Raw genomic sequence first — 15,008 nt, 5'->3', positions numbered from 1 at the left:
AGAACAAACATTTCGCTCTGTAATGCCATGTCCCTCACCTCTTCTGAACTGGAAGTTGTGTGCATGCAGACTCACCCACCCCATGGGGGCCAATGAGTTGGGGCTCACACGTCATGGGAGGAGGTAGCTGCCTTCCAGAGGCCGCTTTCACACACATGGGTCAGTAGGGGAAAGCAGAAGATGAGCCCACAGGGCAAGAGGTGGGATCAGGAGCTTACTACAAACCAAAGGAGAGCTGTTTGGGGAGCTAAGGCCTAGCCCTTGTGTGCTGGGTGTGTTTGTGGGGAGTGCTATGGGATGAGTAGGAGGGAGAATTGGGATTTTCTTATTTGACCCCTTGAGCCTCATCACATCTGTAATATCAGCATGGAGGCAGTTTTTTTATGCAAACAGATTAGGTAGGCAATCTCTTGCCCTTGGCCTTTGGAGAGGCGGCATGATCCAGGGATCAAGGATGAGTCAGGAGAGCTGTAGTCCGGGCTGCTTCTGTCTCTGCTACTGGCCTGTTATGTCACCTTGGGAAATCTTGCCTCTCGCTTCATGCCCAGTGTCCAACACAGTGAAATGGGGACAGTGATGCTGACCCACCTTTGCTAAGTGCTTTGAGATCTGGAGGTACAAAGTGCTCAGCGTGCAATAACGCGACTTGAAAGGCTGAAGACCCGATTGCACCTGCAAATAATCCTGGACACCAGATCAGAGGTGAGCCTTTGTTCTGGGCTCTTTGTCAGCTCCTTTTCTTTGTGAAGGGGACAAAAATCATCTCTGTTTTATACTGTGTGAAAAAAGGAGGCTAATACTAATCAATGGGGAACATGAAAGGGAGCTGGGAATAGCGGCTGCCCCTGAAGGCTGGGGGAAGCAGCTTTGGTTTCACAGGTTTTTCTAGTTATTTCAGTGCTAGAGTGGAAACATGTGTGGTGCGAATAAAAATGCTAAGCATCCACTGTAGCGTGCTGTTGCTCCGGCAACCGCAGGGAATATGGAAGAGCGGGATCATGGAGAGCCCTGGCTGTAAAGCGCTCAGGAGGCCTTTGATCTGTGCGCCTGCAGTTCTGATTGATGGCCTTGCAATTCATTTCCTTGTCAAAATGACATAATGTTCTTGGAACTTTCTGAACTTTTTAAGAACTAAAAGATGTTCCATGGAACTCCCCTCCCCCCATCCCCCAAAGGAGAGGCACGGGGATCGGGCATGTTACCCTGCCTCCTGCCTGGGGCAGGGGACGCCCAAATGCAATCAGTTACATGGCATCTGAGCACAGTGTGCAGAGTAGGAGAAGCATCAGTCCCCCACACCCAGGCCAGAAGTAGCCAGAGAAATGCTTCTGCATCCACTGCCCTAGGGATGCCACCTTCTTCCCCATGAGCTAGAGCATGCTGGGTACAGAGGGTTGATGGAAAGGGGACAACATGCCATTTTGAAGGAGATGCAGCACAGATGTTAGTGCTGCCCCAGCACCCAGTGCACAGACCCCAAGCATTACCCATTGGCATAGACACAAGCACTAGCTGCCATGTTGTTTCCAGTTAATTTTCTTTCCTGAAGTCCTGCGTGTGAAAGTTTTTTTCCATCTGCCCAACAAAACAGAAAGCACCATGTTCTGGTGTCTACAGCTGAGAGCTCCTCAACCCTCCACACATGCCTAATCATTCCTTCTGCAGGGCTATGGGGTCCAGCCCTGTCACTAACCTAAGCAGTGCTCACTGTAGGCTGCTACATGTGACAGAGGCTCAGACCCAGGTATGCAAGATGATGAGACTTACTAATCAGTTAATATTATTAATGAGAGTAACGGTGTAACCTTGGTTTGATGGCTGAAGGCTGCCCTGAATTGAGGACCCACTCTGCCTCTTTTAATGTACATATTAGCCTGGTTGGAGGCAGGAATTTACAGTCATGGTGAATGTCATTTAATTACATTGGACCCATTTCATTCCCCACTGCTCTGCACTTTGTACAGTTACTTCCATTGGTGCAAACCAGATGTGCAGTGGGTGTAAAAAATTCCTGTTCTGATCTGGCAGTGATAAAGGCAGTGGAGAATCAGGCCCATTACTGGCAATAAAATAGTAGTTTATATAGCCCAGTCATATTTTATATTCCCATATCACCTTCGTGCTCTGAGGGATCCCAAACTGCTTTACAAAACATGCACAGCAACAATGAAATGCAGCTGTCTCTGGGGTGGGGCACAATAGCCAAACTGGTACATGGGACTTAGAGATCATGGCAGCTAACTTACTGAACATGAGTTCCATGGTTATGTGGTGGCTAAGGGAGCAAACACAGCCTTGAATGCATACGGAGTGTAATATCCAGGAGCAGTATGAAAGTGTCCTTACCACTGTGCATGGCATTAGAGAGACCGCTCCTCAATACTGTGTCCACTTCTGGGGGGGTGCGGGGGGTCCACATTAAAAGGACATTAACAAACTGGAAAAGGATCAGAGAAGAGCTATCAGAGCGGTCTGAGGGTTGGAGACCCTGCCTGACAGAGAGACTGAAGAAGCTGAATCTATGTAATTTAACAAGGAGCAAGCTAAGAGGTGACTTGGTCACAGTCTGTAAGTACATGGAGAGAAGGTTTCTCATAGCAGAGGGCTCTTTAACAGCTGACCAAGTCCAATGGCTGGAAGCTGACGTTAGATGAATTCAGACCGTCAGATGGCATGATTTTACAGCACCTGTAATTAGCCAGTGGAACAACTCATCTAGGGCTGTGCTGGGTTCTCTGTCATTTGGAGTCTCTAATTCAAAATTGGGCACCTCTCTCTGAAAGGTCCAGTCTAGCATGACCAGCAATAATGGGCTCAGTGACAGAATCACTCAGTGAAATCTTCTGCCCTGGGTTCTGCAGGAGTTCAGACTAGATGATAAAAATCTATGAATCGATAACTCAAGAGCAGAGGAGAAGACAGGGCCAAAACCCTGATCTTATGAAAGCTGCCCGAGGATCCCTCTTAATGTCTACACAGAAACTCAGATGGCTTCGTTTGAAAGAGCCTGATACTCTGTCATGCCTGGAAGTCCATTTTTCTACCTGTTCAATAGGAATGGCTGACTGACACCATTGGGAGTGCTGCGGAGGGAAAGCATTTCAACCCTCCCGTCCTTGCCCTAACAGGCTTCAGTGGTACCCACCAGCCGTTGATCCCAGCTCCAGCTGACTCTGTTCTTAGGATCTGGGGGTTAGACTAGATGACCCTTGCAGTCTCCCCACACTAAATTCACAGGGGTCTACCTGGGAGGTGTAGTCCAGGCAGGGCACCCAGCCTGCAAAGCAGAAGAGGGGAGTGAGGCATCTGAACTACACCTGCTGGGGATGCCATGGCAGCATTTCCAAACAGTAAGGGTTTTTAAGGAGGAAAAACCAAAACATTTTTTTGCTAAAAGTTTTCAAGTTTTGATTTTTTTCAATGAAAAGTTGAATTTTTCTGTGGAAATTTTTGATAAAAACATTTTTTTTCATTTGCTTCAAAATTGCCAGAAATCCTTATTTTCCGCCTGTCTTCGGTCACTAACCTTTCACACATGAGAGTTCTGTTTTGCTGAGTGTATTTCTAAATTCTGCAAAGTGTTTCCAGCTGGAATGTCCGCGTTCTGGAAGGAGATGAGCCAGCGCCAGAAAACCTTCACTCCCTTAGACCAAGTTCTTTGCTGGTATATTTTGATTTAGTTAAAGGCCTTGTTGGTGAGCAAGTTGGTTTAACGAAAGGTGTGATTTTAAACCAATTTATTGAAACCATGCCAAAGGCTGTGAGTATACAGTGTTGTGATCTGAAGAAGACCTCTGTGTAATTTGAAAGCTTGTCTCTCTCACCAACAGAAGTTTGTCCAGTAAAAGCTAATACCTCACCAACCCTGTATCGCTAAAGGCTGTGCGGATCCTCTGATTTTGGTAAACCAGGCTTATTTCATAGAATCAGAATATTAGGGTTGGAAGAGACTTCAGGAGGTCATCTAGTCCAACCCCCTGCTCAAAGCAGGACCAACACCAACTATATCATCCCAGCCAAGACTTTGTCAAGCCTGACCTTAAAAACCTCTAAGGATGGAGATTCCATCACCTCCCTAGGTAACCCATTCCAGTGCTTCACCATCCTCCTACTGAAATAGTGTTTCCGAATATCGAATCTAGACCTCCCCCACTGCAACTTGAGACCATTGCTCCTTGTTCTGTCATCTGCCACCACTGAGAACAACCGAGCTCCATCCTCTTTGGAATCCCCTTTCAGGCTATTACCAAATCCCCCCTCACTCTCCTCTTCTGCAGACTAAATAATCCCAGTTCCCTCAGCCTCTCCTTATAAGGCATGTTCCCCAGCCCTCTAATCATTTTTGTTGCCCTCTGCTGGACTCTCTCCAATTTGTCCACAAATTTCAGTTCAGCTTAAGTTAATTAAGGAGCTGGTTTAAACTAATCCAAAATAAGGGACTTTTAAACCAAAATGGGTCTATATATAAAATAATGAAAGATCTGAATTAAAACCGATGATTACACTGGTAAAAGAGCAATGGGGCACATATTTAGCTAGCCTAGTGCAGCTTTGTGTATGGACACTCTATAGGGGTTTAAACCTGGCATATATAGGTTTAGCTTGTCCCTGTTATTTAACAGGTTTACCTAAATCAAATTTTTTAATAGGGCAACAGCACATCTTTACTTAACCTGCAACTTCCGTGTGTAGACCAGTGCCGCTGTCCATATTTCAGCGTGTGTAGACAAGCTCTCCTATGTCACTCACAAAGGCATCCCTGAGGAAACATAGCTTTCAGAGGTGCGAACACTCTGTAAACAGAGGTGTCAAAGTCTTTGTCTCATTGTGTCTTTCTAAGGGTCTGTCTACACAGCACATCAAGAGGTGATTGCAATGTGGGTAGGTAATAACAGCAGCACAGACATGGCAGCACAGACTTCTGCAAAAGTTTGTTTTAAACACCCAAGCAAAACTTGGATGTTTAAAGTTAGCCTTTTAAATCAATATTTTGGCCCCTGAACCAACATGGATTTATAGTCTCTCCTTAGGAACCCATGTTTGAAATGTTGGCCTTGCCGCTCCTTACCTCAGTTTCTCTGTCTCTAAAGAGGGGATAACAATACTAAACCACCTTTGAGAGGCTATATGAGGCAGATTATTATCACCATTGAAAGGACTGTGGAAGAAAAGCCGCTACTGTCCTCTCACTTATCCCTCCTGCCAATTTTATTGCTCAGGGTTTAAAAGCCAAGCGAAGCAGCAGCCCGGTGCCAGGAAGTAGCACACCCATGTCTGCTCATCACTGTTTCTCCAGCGTGCGGACTCAGTCGTTAAACCGTTTACCAGGGCTGGCTGTGTACTCCCACTGACCCAGCCCAGAGCAAATACACCCCTGGCTCTGTGCAAACACATCCCTGCCCTTCTGCCCTGCTACTGCCACTGACTTCCTCCCCACATAGCTGGAACCAGCTGCTCATGGTTCAGTAGCAACAGAATTCAGGTGTCAGCTGATGGGCACTTGGGCTTTCTCTAGCTCTAGCCAAAGAGACTTGTGCTTTGGAGAATGAGGTCCTGTCACCTTTATATGGCTTAATGGGGGCACGAAGGTGTCAGAGGTTTAAGAGTACATCCTATGTGAGAGAGGGGGATGGAGCCGGGTATTGGCAGAAACCAGGGAGTAGGGGGGCATCAGGAGAGCTCTATCATGTCAGAACACTTCACAAGCATTCCAGTTAGTCCTGCGTTTGAATCAGTCACCAGAGGTCAGAGGTCAGTTACCGGCGGGAGTAGCAGAATTCCTGGCAGTTGTTGCTGGGTTATTGGGAAATGTGCTTTCGTCACTGTGTGCAGTGAGTCAGCCAGTCATCATCAGCTGAGAGACATAACACAACTGACATCTCCCATTCTTTCGGCTGGAAGCTTAGGGTGCAGCGGGCCTTTCTGTGCATGGGGATCCACGTGAGTGTCACCCAGATGTGTACATGTTGTTGTGCAACTACAGGGAATGTCACTTCCCCTATGGGAAGAAATGTCATGGAGGTCTCTGGGAATCACGGAATCCGTGACTTCACAACATAATCGTATCCTTTCATTATTAATTATTATTATTATTATTATTATTACATAATTCTATTGAGGGGACTCCCTTTGCTCTGTCCTCTCCACTCTGGGTTCATCCACGTGGAAAGTAGGCTCTGAAAGCAGCCTGATGTTGTTCCTTAAGATCTGTCATTTGGGACACATTTTCCTGTGTCTCTGTTGGGCCCGGTCTCTCAGTAGAGTGTTTGGGCAGCCCAGTTAGATCACTTTGGACTCCACTGTTTGAGAAGCTCCTGGGGCTGTATAAGCATCTGTCTAATTCTGCCCCTCATTTCTGTAGTGTCTGAGAACAACAGAGTAAGAGGGTGCTCCTGGGAGACTCCACCCCCTACCTATCTTCTCTAATGTGACTCTTAGTTTGAGGTTTCTGGTGCTACCTGCCAGCTCTGCTGAACATCACAGGGCCTAACTTTTAGGCACCCAGAAAATCCCAGGAACAGAGTGTGATTCACAAAGCCTTAGTTCAGTTTCTGGCACAGGCACCAACTCTGTGGGTGCTCCAGGGCTGGAGCACCAATGGAAAAAATACCGTGGCTGCTCAGCACCCACCAGACACCCGCCAATCAGCTGTTTAGCAGTGGGCAAGAGGCACTGCGGGGAGGGGCGGGGCAGGGAGAGGCAGAGTGAGGGCAGGGAGCGCTCAGTGGAGGCAACAGAGCAGGGTCAGGAAGAGGTGGAACCAGGGAGGGGTTTTGGTGGAAGAGATGGAGTGGTGGAAAATGCAGAGCTATCTCTGGTGTGCCTTGTGCCATGTTCAACACAATGCTGTGAGGGACATTTTTGCAGTGTTTGTGGGATACCAGCACTTGGCCCAGAGTTTTCTGGGAACTTGGGGTCGAGTTCTCAGAATGCCACTTTCTCCATCCCATAGTACTTATTCCATCCCATAATTTTCATGCTGTTTTTAAAATTCCCATGTGCCATTTTTCAGTCTCTGGCATCGCTCTAGCACAATGGTTCTCAGCTCGCCCAATCAGCACACAGCTGTGACCCACATGACATCCTCAGAGCTGAAAACAGTGAGGTGACAAAATTTGCAGATGATAAAAAACTACTCAAGATAGTTAAGTCCAAGGCTGACAGTGAAGAGCTACAAAGGGATCTCACCAAACTGGGTGACTGGGCAACAAAATGGCAGATGAAATTCAATGTTGATAAAGGCAAAGTAATGCACATGGGAAACCATAATCCCAACTATACATATAAAATGATGGGGACTAAATTAGCTGTTACCACTCAAGAAAGAGACCTTGGAGTCATTGTGGATACTTCTGTGAAAACATCCACCCAATGTGCAGAGGCAGTCAACAAAGTGAAGAGAATGTTGGGAATCATTAAGAAAGGAATAGATAATGAGACAGAAAATATTATATTGCCTCTACATAAATCTGTGATATGCCCACATCTTGAATACTGTGTGCAGATGTGGTTGCCCCATCTCAAAAAAGATATACTGGAATTGGAGAAGGTTCTGAAAAGGGCAACAAAAATGATTAGGGGTATGGAACAGCTTCCATATGAGGAGATATTAATAAGACTGGGACTTTTCAGCTTGGAAAAGAGACGACTAAGGGGGGATATGATAGAGGTAGGGTTACCATATAGCAACTGTGAAAAAACGGGATGGGGTGGAGGATAATAGGTGCCTATATAAGACAAAGTCCAAAAAAAAATGGGACTGTCCCTTTAAAAATGGGACATCTGGTCACCCTAGTTAGAGATCTATAAAATCATGACTGGTGTGGAGAAAGTAAATAAGGAAGTGTTATTTACTCCTTCTCATAACACAAGAACTAGGTAGTCACCACATGAAATTAATAGGCAACAGGTTTACAACAAACAAAAGGAAGTATTTCTTCACAACACACAGTCAATCTGTGGAACTCTTTGCCAGAGGATGCTGTGAAGGCCAAGACTATAACAGAGTTCAGAAAAGAACTAGATAAGTTCATGGAGGACAGGTCCATCAATAGTTATTAGCCAAGATGGGCAGGGATGGTGTCCCTAGCCTCTGTTTGCCAGAAGCTGGGAATGGGCAACAGGGGATGGACGCTTGATGATTACCTCTTCTGTTCATTCCCTCTGGGGCACCTAGTATAGTCCAATGTTGGAAGACAGGGTGCTGACCCAATATGACCGTTTGGTCTGACCCAATATGGCTGTTCTTATGTTCCGTAACTATGGTGGGGCAGAAGGGGCACCTGCCCCAGGTACAAAGCTGGCAGGAGAGGTACAAAAATTGGGCTGTGCAGGATCAGACCCAACGTCAGTCTCCCCCCTCAAGATCGGGACCAGTGACGTCATCCTTCTCCCTCCGGCAGGATCAGGTCCAGCAGCATTGGCAGGAGGCCATGGTGCTCAGTGACCCCCAACCCCACAGGATTGTGGGACCAGTGACCCCGGCTTCAGCAGGCTTCCCGGGACTAGGACTACAGCTGCTGGTGGGCAAGGCGGGCTGCACGGCTGAAGTACCTGCAGCCGAAGTAGGGGGGCCAGCAGGGGGCTTGGGCAGAGGGGGCTCACAGGGAGGGGGTGCAGCTGGTGCGTGGGGGACAGACTCAAGGTGTGGGGAAATGTGGGTGAAGCAGTCCCTGGATGGGGGGCTAGATACTAGGGCACAAATCCTGGATGGGTGGGCTGAGTGTGGGGGGTAGTCCTTGGGGGGATGCATGTGAGGGTAGTTGCTGGGGGGCAGTCCCTACCTGGGGGGCTGGGTGCATGGGGGGCAGTCCCTGAGTGGGGAACTGGATGCTGAAGGGGGCAGTCCCTGGGGAAGCTGTTCTCCCCTAGACAGGACACAGTATCTCTGCAGGGAGGGCACATGTGCCAGCCCAGGATTGGGGGCTGGGGGCAGGGGCTGGATGCTGGGTGTAGGGTTGCCAGGTGTCCAGTTTTTGACAGGAAAATCTGGTCGAAAAGGGGATCTGATAGTATCTGGTCAGTACCACTGACGGGACACCAAAGTCCAGTTACCATTTGCAATTGGCTTCCAATCCGCCGCTGGGAGGGTGGGAAGAGCAGTTGGTGCTGGAGCTGGAGAAGCACTCAGGAACTGCCCAGCTCTGGCAGAGAGAGGTATTGGCAGCCGGCGCCAGGGGGAGGGATCAGTGCCAGGTTTGCAATGGTGCCAGTGGCTCCATGAGCCGGGCCCATGCCCAGAAGGGGCCCCAGCCCACTCCACTTGCACTGTGACCTGAGACCCTGCTCCTCCCTCCGCCCACCACTTGCTCCTCTGGGCAGGGCCGGCTCCAGGCCCCAGCACGCCAAGCGCGTGCTTGGGGTGGCATGCCACGGGGGGCGCTCTGCCAGTTGCCGGGAGGGTGGCAAGCGGCTCCAGTGGACCTCCCGCAGGCATCCCTACGGAGGGTCCGCTGGTCCCGCGGCTCCGGTGGAGCATCGGCAGGCACACCTGTGGGAGGTCCACCGGAGCCGCGGGACCACTGGACCCCCCGCAGGGAAGCCTGCAGGAGGTCTACCGGAGCCGAGGGACCGGTGAGCGGCAGAGCACCCCCCGCCGGAGTGCCGCCATGCTTGGGGCGGCGAAATTGCTAGAGCCGGCCCTGCCTCTGGGCCTGCCTGCCGGCTGGCCAAGGACTCCTCTCTGCCCCCTGGCCCCACCCCCCTGCTCCTCTCTGCTCCCTGGCAGCACCTCTGGCTCCAAGCTTGTGGGGCCCCACCTGTATTCCCGGAGCTGAGCTGCCTGGGACTGGTGCAGAAGCCTGGCCAGTCTCAGCCTGGGGAGGGTGGGGGAGACTTGGCTGGGCCCCTCCAGGCAAGTGCGTCTCAAGGGACAGAGAAATTCCTGGCTCTGGGATCAGCCCTGGCTGCGCTGCCAGCTCAGCCCAGCAGACACAGTCCCCTCCCAGCAGGGCCGGTGAGTGTGGCCGGGAGGTAGGGCGTGGGGAAGTGGGTCTCTGGGGAATCTAGGGGTGAGGGTGCTGGGCTGCGAGGGGGTGGGGAAGATGTATGTGTTGGGGCAATAGGGAGTGGGGGTTCTGTGGGGGGTGCCGGGCAGTTGTGGTGCGGCCGTGGGCAGGGGAGTGCTGTTTATACTGCTTTATAGCCTATACACTGAAATGTAAGTACAATATTTATATTCCAGCTGATTTATTGTATACAGTAAAAATGAGAAAATAAGCAATTTTTCAGTACTAGTGGCTGTGACTCTTTTGTATTTTTATGTCTGATTTTGTAAGCAAGTGGCTTTTAAGTGAGATGAAACTTGGGGGTACGCAAGACAACAAAGACTCCTGAAAGGGGTACTGTAGTCTCGAAAGGTTGAGAGCCACTGCTTTAAATTGTGCCCCCCCCCGACTATCAACAGTTATGCATTGTCTCTGATCTGTGAGGCAAAGGGGGAAAGGGTACCAGCCAGGTGTGTCCAGTTCTGAGCACCACACTTTGGAAAAAATGTGGACAAATTGGAAAAAGTCTAGAAGAGCAACAAAAATGATTAAAGGTCTAGAAAATGTGACCTATGAGGGAAGACTGAAAAAGTTGGGTTTGTTTAGTCTGGAGAAGAGAAGACTGATGGGGGTCAGGATAACAGTATTCAAGTATGTGAAAGGTTGTTTTAAGAGGAGAGTGATAAATTGTTTTCCTTAACCACTGAGGACAGGACACGAAGCAATGGGCTTAAATATCAGCAAGGGAGTTTTAGGTTAGGAAGTTTTTCCTAATGACTAACCTTCAGGGTAGTTAAGCTTTGGAACGAATTACCTAATGAGGCTGTGGAATCTCCATCACTGGAGGCTTTTAAGAGCAGGTTAGACAAACACCTGCCAGGGATGGTGTGGATCAGCGGTTCTCAAACTTCATTGCACCCTGACCCCTTTCTAAGAACAAAAATTACTACATGACCCCAAGGTGGGGAACCAAAGCCTGAGGCTGCCTGATCCTCACCGCCCCAGGTGTGGGGCCAAAGCAGAAGCCCAAGGAATTCAGCCCCAGGCAGGGGGCCTGTAACCTCAGCCCCACAGCCCAGGGCTGAAGCTGAAGCCCAAGGGGGGCTTTGGCCCTGGGCCCCAGCAAGTCTAATTCCAGCCCTGGTGACCCCATTAAAATGGAGAATCACTGGTGTAGATAATACTTAGTCCTGCCTAAGTGCAGGGGACTGGACTAGATGACATATTGACGTCCCTTTCAGTCTGACATTTCTGTGATTTCTATGTGGCATATTTGCTTAGTGTAAAATAATAAATATAGTCTGGAGCTTCAAAATATAGAACCCTATTGAGTGCAAGTCAACAGGAAAAAAGTTAAAGTGCAAATACACAAGTTAAAACATTATCAGCATTGTAGAGGGTGACCTATACTTATAAAAACATACATGTTTATATATTCAAAACATATTACAATGTTTCATTCATGTTGCAAAATATGTTGTGTACTGTGGTTGGTGGCCAGTTATCATAGATCAGTGAGGTGTTTTCCCCTGGCATGATGCGGCATGGGTAAGGGATGGCCAGGCTGCCACCTGTTATACTGCAGAGTATAGGGAGCAGTGACCATGGAGTTTGCCATGGATTGGAAAAGCTTCTCTGTCTGGGATCTTTGAGCATTATTCCTGAGGGAATTAATAGAATCATAGAATCACAGAATATCAGGGTTGGAAGGGGCCTCAGGAGGTCTTCTAGTCCAACCCCCTGCTCAAAGCAGGACCAATCCCTAACTGCGTGTGTGTGGAATTCATGTCCCCCGCAGATTACTTTGCTTCCCTGCAGAAAAATGACTTTCTGACAGGGAAGCAAAAGGAGGCTGCAAGAGCAGTCACACACCACTCCCTAGCTGCACAGGTACATTGTTTCAGGAACCCAGAGCAGCTGGTGGAGAGGTAAATCACCACAGGGTGGGGACACCCCAGCCAGCGGTTACTATCCTTAGCCAGGATCAGCTGCTAGTCCCGACTGGGCTGGAGAAAGAAGAGGATGGGAATTCTTCTCTCTTCCCTTGCAAGGACTGGCTGGGGCTGTGTCAGACCCAACCCCAGAACCCACCCCCCCAGAGCTGCAGGAAAGTCAGCATCCTCCTCTGCCTCCATCATTCCTCAGATGTGGGAGGAAGGGCTACTGTACGGGGAGCTGCTTCCCTATCCACCCAATCCCCATGCATATGGACCTCCCATACCCAGACACCCCTGCCAAGCCTCACCTGGTACATCCAGAACCCCCCTAGCCCACCATACCCAAACTCCACCCCACTGAAACTCAACCCCTGCATCTGGAGCCCCCCTTCACCCAGACCCCCTGCCTCCAGACCCCCACCCATGCACCCAGACCCCCACTGAGCTCCCTGCACTCAAATCCCCACCCTGATGAGCCTCACTCCCCTGAACCACTCTGAGGCCTCACATCCAGACCCCCATGCCACTGACCCCCAACTAGCTGCACCCAGACCCCACTCCACCAAGCCCCATTCCCCCATCCCCTGTGCTGAGACCTCCATACCCAGACCAGTCCGCTGAGCCCCCATCACTTTCAGCTGGCAGCCCCTGCGGAGTCCCATTGCCCCTGCACCTGGAACCCCCCAATGAGCCTCTGTGCATGCAGAGCCCCCCATACCTAGACCCCTCATTGGGCTGCCTGCACCCATATTGTCTCACATAGAACCCTGTCATCCCACACTGAGCCCCTCCACACTTGAATCTTGCCTCGTTGAGCCTGCCTGCCCCACGCCTGGTGTGCCTGGAGAAGAGGGGCAGGGCCCCAAGGTTTTTCTGGGGCAGGCTCAGGTCTTGTGCTGTGTCAGGGTCAGGTGCAGTCTCAACACTGAGTCTATGTCCCGGGGTTTGGGGGTGAGGAGGCTGCAGAGTGATCTCCCACCTTTGTACAACCAGTGGCCTGTGCTCCCCATTGCTATGCTGGAGCCTCTGCATTTATTTATTGACAATAAAACTTGCAGAATTTTGCAGAATGTTTAACTATTGTGAGCTGAATTTTTAATTTTTTGGCACAGAATGCCCTCAGAAGCAGAGTATGCAGCTCAATAACTTTTATTGCCTGAGCAAAGCTGTAATGTCCCAGTGCACCTCTCTGTCCCTTTGCCTACCTTTCTGCAATTGATCTCTCCATTCCTGATCCTTCACCCTGGTCTCGGGCATTTGGCCCCTCCAGCCCCTGTGTTCATAGTCAGCAGCTGTAGTGGACTAGAGAATCTCGAGGAATATATCCTCCCTGGTCTGTTTCTTTCTTCGCCTGATCTGGGTTAAGTGTTCAGCAGGCGGGTTGGGGCACCTCTCAAGGCCACCACATCAGAGGCAGCTGGTTAAAACAGACAGATACAGCATTAGATTTACAGTGGCATTGAAAACGGGAAGACATGTCTCAAGTCTCCTTTACATTATTCTCCTAAAACCCTTTAATAAGAAATGCAGATTGTCACTTTTCCTTTGGAGTACTTCATTACAGTTCCGCTCTGCAGCTCAAGCCATGATGAGTACCTACTATTCGGTGGTGGGGGCTATTGCTGATGGGCACCTTGGGTATGAGTATAGGGAAAGTGCAGCGAATATTGCCACTATTTTTGCAGGCCGTGGTGATTCTGGCTGACATCTCACTTCCGAGGGTGACAAAGGCTCAGAAAACACAGGTGCTGCCAGTGTCCCAAAGCCACCCAGGCCCATGTGCTCCTAGCCTGTTTATTGCAATAGCACCAGTGGAACTCTCTGCAGAGTGGTGTGGAAATGCCTCCTATCACCAGGACAGAAACAAGGCCGCCATCCCTAGAAATATTCGGGAGAGGATTGCAGAGTATCTCCATGAGTGTTTCATTGAGACACCGGAAAGGTGACACCTGGGAGGGACAAGAAGGGTCACATGCTCCTCCCCAGACGCACATGCATGCATGCTCTTACCAAACTCTCGTCAAGTGCCCACAGTCACATGCGGTGTGCGAGTGGGGTCCCCACCAAGTGTGACACGCAGTTCGCTGTAGAAGCAGCAGGTTTGCAGAGTGGCTCCACATTTGTTGTTGCCCTCCCTTGCCTTCTGAAATGCCTGCCCATGTTCCTTTCCCCTGGCACTGCTACTCATCCTTGCCATGCCCCAGTTTTAGCATCCCTTGTGCACTCTGTAGATAGATGTCTATAGTTCTTTGACTGCTCCTTAGCGGGGCTTGCACAGCCTCTCTTCCCAGGCCAAGGATCCAAGACTTCTTTCCTGCTCCTAGTAACTCTGAGGGCAGGTGGAGATGGCATGGGTGGATGCTTGCAAAGTGGGGCTGGTAGTTATGCTCACCATGGCAGGCAATCCCACCAGGGGTTAAAGGGAGGGGCATACTGCCAGTGGCTGTGACCCCTGCGCAGTGCAGTTCAAAACTGTAACCACAGCAACCACTGTTGTTGACGGGGCATTGTGGGACAGCTGCTGGAGCATACTTAGAGTCAAAACAGGCAATGCAGTGTCTACACTTTTGCTATGTTGATGGAAGTAGGTTGACTGGGGCTCTACTTGGGGAGGCGGTGTTATGGTGTCACTTTAAAGGGACGTTCCATCAGCACCATCCTCTGTGCACAGAATAGGTTCTCTTGGACCTGCTCTCTTAAAGGAATTGGGTTGAGCAGAACATGCATTTCTTAGCACTCCGTTATCCCTCTCTGCACATCCCCAAAAGAATACTGTATCTTCTAGCCATCTCTGGTTCCCTGGCTGCCAGCACACAGTGTCAAAGCAATGCCTGCGGGCATGCACACCCACACACCACAGTAGCCTTCATAGAGAAACATGCAGTGAAAGTGAACAATGCCAGGAAAATGTGTCCAAATATGCGGGGGAGAGGGATGCTCACAAACTTGTTAGCAGTGGAGAAGAGATTCTTGGAATGTTCTTTCTCTGAAAGAGAAGCAACTCTTCTGACAGTGTATCTGTGGTTCTGCTAGCCCAGAGAGTGGAGCTGGCCTGGAGGGAGGACATGGTCTGCAAACATCTCCC

The sequence above is a fragment of the Gopherus flavomarginatus genome, chromosome 16 (assembly GCF_025201925.1).
Source record: "Gopherus flavomarginatus isolate rGopFla2 chromosome 16, rGopFla2.mat.asm, whole genome shotgun sequence".
NCBI lineage: Eukaryota > Metazoa > Chordata > Testudines > Testudinidae > Gopherus > Gopherus flavomarginatus.
This window is presented reverse-complemented; position numbering follows the sequence as displayed.